This window comes from Leptonychotes weddellii, chromosome 1 (assembly GCF_054177405.1).
Source record: "Leptonychotes weddellii isolate Sample4059 chromosome 1, ASM5417740v2, whole genome shotgun sequence".
NCBI lineage: Eukaryota > Metazoa > Chordata > Mammalia > Carnivora > Phocidae > Leptonychotes > Leptonychotes weddellii.
In genome coordinates this window covers 120460178-120466194 of record NC_138369.1, presented here as the reverse complement: position 1 = coordinate 120466194, position 6017 = coordinate 120460178, and positions in this window count along the sequence as shown.

Genomic DNA, 6017 nt, shown 5'->3' with positions numbered 1-6017 from the left:
TTACTACCACCTGTGTGACACCGGGCACAGTAACCTCCTCACCTGTAAAATGGGATGGTCATGCTCCCTTAGAGACAGTATGAGAATCAAATAAAATAATGCATATAACGTGCCAAACACAAGACCTGGCACCTAGTGGGTGCTCAGTAGTGGCATCAGACCTCCAAAGGGACGCAGAGACACAGAAGCCGCCCTGGGTGACTTTTTTCTGGAAGGTCCAGTGCCATCTACTCTAAGGTTGATTGCTGGGTGGGCGACACTGGGGAGGGGCGATGAGTCAGGGCAGCTACTGGGATCTGGCTGAGCAGCCTCCTGCGCCCCGCTCTCTCAGCCCTGGGGGAGGTGCCCACAAAATCCAGCCTTTGCCGTCCATCCTGAAGAGGGATCACAGAGCAGCGGTGTCGAAGGAGGGAGAGCGCTGTGTGATGACTCTCTCATGTCAGGACCACAGGCACTGCAGAGATAGGGGAGGATGGCAGGAGTTGGCACCCGCCTTCCTCCATCCTGCTTTTCTTTCCCTCCTGCTGCTCAGCACTCTTTGGGCAGTTTAATAGGGTTGCCATGGGAACAACCTGCGGTGGAAAGAACAAAAAACCCTCAGCCTGAAGACGTGGGTTTGAATCCCGGCTATGCTGTTGTCTGGCCGTATGGCCTTGCCGTGCTAGTTCATGCCCACCACCCACCCTCCACACCCTGTGTTCCCTGAAAAATAGGGAGCCTGGGCCCTCCCACCCACCCCATAGAGTTGTTTGGAGCTTTGCAAAATACATAGATGAAAGCAATTTGTGTAATGTACTTTCCAAACACGATGTTCTGTAATGTGACTGTGTTTGCTTAACGTAAGCTGAATTTCCCCAGACCTGCCAACCAGTGAGGTGCCTGGAAAGCAGTTAGCAGTGGCCACCCACGCTCCACTGGCCAATACCCTTGCAGTGCAAGCTAGGCCGTGGTGCCTATGAAGAGGGGACATCCATTAGGCACCCCACGCAACGTGATTCCCTTGGGCATGCCTTGCTCCTCTCCTGCTCTGGGCCTGCCACCGTGGGCAAGCTGCCAGTGTCCAAGGAACCCCCCCCACCACCACCCCTACCCCATGTCACATACGGTGCCTTGGGGGTCAACAGAGCCCTGAATAGGAGCAGCTCCTGCAGCCTCTCTCCCCTGAGGGCTCAGACAGCACTCCCAAGGCCAGACAGGGGACAGATGTCCATCTGCTCTTTTCATCACTTCTCTTCCTGTATCAAATCTGCCTTCTCACCCACCCAAACCGAAAGGCCGTGGGCAAGTTACTTCACAGAAATGAACTCTTCTGGGACTGTCTACAAGTTAACCAGACATGCTCAGAGAAATCTGGATCTCATTTTGAGCGGCGGGTGGTATGCTTCCTACAATATTTATCACAAGTCTCCATTTTTATTACTGCAAGTAGCAACACCCCCTCTGTGGTTCTTGAATTGGGGTGAACGGTCCTGGCGGTGTGGGGCTCACCATATTCCCACACCCCACACATGACCCAGGAGGCAGCCCTTCCAGATACCACTGAAGAGAATCCAGGAGGATGAGCTCTGGCTGAAACAATGACGGAGAAAGACGTTTGTGTCTGAAAGTTCACCACAAGCAATTTAAACTGAAATGTAAAGGGAGCGAGATAAAAACTCCAGAGAAGTGCAGGTCCCAGAAAGATTTTGTGTAGGTCAGGCTTTCTCAGGCCACAGGTCACATCTCCCTAGTGTGTCATGAAATCAGTTTAGTGGGTTGTGACCAGCATTTGAAAAGATGGAGTAGGACAGAATGGAATTATCTGGGTGCATTATACATACTAAGGACGAGCATTGTTTTGTGATATTTTTGTTTCTGTCAATCATACCTAGAGATGGAACTATAGGAACTTGCCACTGTCAGCTCGTAGCCGTCAGACAACTGCAGTTCCATACGGTTCACCACAACAGGATACGTATGTATTTGGCCACGTGTAAAAATTTCTTTGTGTGCGTTCAAGTTTAAAAACTTGAAAAAGACGATTGGATTTGGAGTTAGAGAATTTGCATTTAGATTCCAGCAGAGGTCTTTACTAGCTGTGCGTTCTACTTTAGCCTTGTTTCCTCTCTGTGATCTGCCTAGTTGATGGGACTGAGGTGAGAACTGTGGGAGAGAATGCAGGTGCTGGAGCATAGTAGGTACTAACTTAGTGCCAGTTAAATGTGGGGAGAACCGAAGGTACCAAGAGCGTGTCATTCAGGACTCTTCGGCTGCAAATGTGAAAGCCAACACAGAGTGCCGAAAGCCAAAAAAAAAATGGAAGTCCAGAAGTGGGGTGGCCACAGGCATAACTGGATAGAGGGACTCAAATGATGTCACCGGATCTCTTGGTCTCTCCCTCCACCCCTCAGCTCTACTTGCCTTTAAGAATGGGGTTCTTTCGGGGTGCCTGGGTGGCTCAGTCGTTAAGCGTCTGCCTTCGGCTCAGGTCATGAGCCCAGGGTCCTGGGATCGAGCCCCGCGTCGGGCTCCCCGCTCAGCGGGAAGCCTGCTTCTCCGTCTCCCGCTCCCCCTGCTTGTGTTCCATCTCTCCTTTCCCTTTCTCTCTGTCAATTAAATAAATAAAATCTTTAAAAAAAAGTATAAAAAAAAAGAATGGGGTTCTTTCAGCAAGAGGAGAGCCAAGCACTGTTGCCCACATTCAGGCCTGTATCACCCCCATTAACGACCTCATAGATGCTCCCAGAGGAAGACTGACCCAGATTGGAGCACATGCTGTGTCTGCAATAAGGAGATGGGATGAAACCGCTGGGGGTGGGGGAGCTGCTCTCCCTCCCGGGTGACCAGAGGTGGGATGTTGCAGTTGATGGTTCCAGCTCACAAGAGGGGACTCCGGGATGGGGTGGGGGTGGGGGTGGGAGGCTGCAGTTCCCAAATGAAGAGCAAGGTGTTATCTCCAGGAGAAGGAAAGGAAGCCTGAGTAGACGCCCATGATGGCAAGATGAGTAAGACGATCTGAGGTGCCTGCATCGGGCACCTGAAATCATATTTCTCCTTAGAGAGGTCCAAAGTGTCTGTTCACACAACACAGAGCAGGGGCGGTGAACAAAGTGAAGCAGGTCGCCCACAGGGCAGCCCACATGCTCTTCTAGGACTCTCTGGGCCACAGCAATACAGTCTTCAAGGCTGATACAGGATAAGTGAAGGATGGGAGCCATTCATGAAGAACATGCCCATTACCAAGAGGCTAGAGAAGAAATGGGAGCCAAGAAGGCTTCGTGCTGCCTGGAAATACACGGGAGTAGCACCAGCCAAAGGAGCAAGTGGGAAAATTCAAGACAGGGACTGACACAGTAGCACCTGGTTAGGGGCAGTGGAGGGTTCCTTTCTGATACAATCATAAAACTGGTCCCAGAGAAAATACACCCAGCTGGGAACTCAGACTATTCAGATCTGGGGAAACATTATTTGGCTAAAAGCAGAGCATCTGACACACTCATAATTTGCCTCACTATTTTATCTCCCAGAAAGTAGAGGAAGTAGCAGATAAACGGTCCTAAACCAAATTCCAACCAATAAGGAAGCTGGGCTGGTGACGTGGGGGGAGGGGTATCCTGGAGAGGAACTTTGGGGGAAAACTTCCGAGTAGTCTCACAGTGAGTTCATGATGACAGGGGAGGAGACAGCTGGATGCAGTCAGAGATACCCTGGACCCAGGACAGGCAGATGTCAGAGCCTTCACAGACTAGGTGTGATTTTACGGTGAAAGGGAGGCTGGAGAGGATTGGTGAGCTCTCATAAAACAGTTCTGCTGCTGTGAGTACAAAAGGTCTTAATGAGGAAGAGGTGGGGGTAGCTTAAAAAGACAGAAATGGTGGAAAATTCACATAAATGACTAGTTTTAGGTTTACAGTGAAACCAAGTTTGTTTTTTTTTTTTTAATCATTTTTATCTTCCTGTGAGCTCCCCAGGTATTTGTCTTTGGCCAGTGACAGTGCCAACAGTTTAACATCTTTCCCTCCCTCTCCCTCCCTCTCTCCCTCCCGCACTCTCCAGCAGGTGCGCATGCGCAAATGCCTATGCAGGTCTCCCAACGACTGGAGTTCCCTATTTCCCTAACTTCCTCTTTTTCTATTATTGACGGAAAACTTGGGCAGTTACTGATTTTGTCATCTTAGGCTTGCCGTGCAACATTCGCAACATAGCCACACTTAAAAAATGGATTTATCTGAAATTCAAACTTAACTGGGCCTCCTGGTTTTTTGTGGTGGTGGTTTTTGAGGAGGTGCTAAATCTGCAACCCTGCCCGCTCCTGCCCTATCCCCTTCCTCTGGGAGCCTCCAGTACTGAAGAGGACACTTAGTGGGTGGGGCAAGGGACAGGGGCCTGCCTCTAGTTGGCTGGGTTCCCCGGACTCCCAAGAAGGGGGTACCCCAGCTTCCGCCCTCTCCTCCCCACTGCCAGTTCTTCCCACACACTAAGCACAGTCACCCTGGGGAGGGAGTGCTCCTCGGTGAGGCCTTTTGGCTACCCCCCTCCCAGCAGAGTGGTTTGTGTTCATGGTCACAAACAAATGAAAGCTGGGCTCTCAGAGCAGAGCACCTTTCATCTCCCACCTGGAGCTGGGTTCTCCGGGACCAACTGCCTCTTCCATTTCATAGAGCCTCTCAGGATTGTCTGTGTCACACCCGGCTGTCTTCACCTGATTGTGCAAGTGGGTATCACGTCAGCCCTTCTGCTGCCTCCAGTGGCTTACCATGGAGCCACTGTCCCCTTCTTTCAGGCTTTTCTTACAGCCCTTCAAATGGTTATTGTAGCTTTCCTCTGCACACACCCCAGTTTGCTGTGGCTTTCTGGAAATGAGCTGTGCTCTCCTGGACCTAGTGTTCTGGGCAGTGCTCTTTGCAGAGGGGGCCTCCAAGTATACAGGGACAAGGACTACTGTTGACAGTGAGGGGAACTTCCTAGTGGATAAAACACACTTGCTGGCCTTGCTTTTAGGCCACTGCTACTCTCTTTCACCCAGTATATCGACAGACTGAAATCCTTTTATTGAAATTTTATCTCCTCCTTTCCCCAATCAAATATCTCTTGCTGAGAATTGGTAGGTACCACTGTTTCTTGGGCATCTATGGGATTCTCATATTCAAGTTCCATATTTGCATGGGCAGTTTTCCCTCTCCTTCCTAAAACAAGTGTTTCTTATTCAGCTCTAAATAAGACAGAATTGATCCCATGAAAAAAAATCAAGATTTTATTATATAGCAGTTTAATGAAATTGAGAAAGTAATTTATTCCTAGGGAAAGCATTTTATATGTCTGGAGGAAATACTTTAAGGATGATAGGTGAGGTTGGTGGAAGTGGGGATGGACTCGTTTATTTTAAGGCCTATTCAAGTATCAAATGATTTCTCACTAAATTGTCTTCTACAGAAGGTAGGTGGGTCCAGGTATTCAGAGACCCTTTGCTTTCCCAAGTCCCAAGATGAGTATAAGTCTATGAAGCTAGGAGCTCATATAACAGTAGTTAAAAAATATGGTGGGTTGGGCGAGTGGTATCTAGGAAGAAGAACGGGGAAAAACAAAAACAAGAAAACTCCTGCTGGCGGTTTGGCCACAGAGGGGCTTAATATAAATCAGAAGTGTTGAAGGGATGTGTTTATTAAAGTTATTTGCTGTAGGATATACAATGTAAAATCTTTCTTCTATCTTCTCTGTGAAATCTTCAGTGAAAGTCTACACTGCTCATGCTCACTGTGGCTCTGGAATGAACTAATCCTTCTTAGAGAGCTCGAGGACATGCTGCTGAGTTCTGCAAATGGATTGTCCAGGGAACAAAGAAAATGGGACGGAGTTAAAGTACCGAGGGAAGGCCAACTGTGGATTACGCCTGTAAATCATTATTAATATTGGACTGAAGAATGTTATACAACCACTAAAAATGATTTTTATGGGGTATTTTTGGTGATGTGAAAAAATGGTTTATGCTAAATATTACATTTAGGAAGCAAGGTTTAAATTGCATATATTCTGTGATC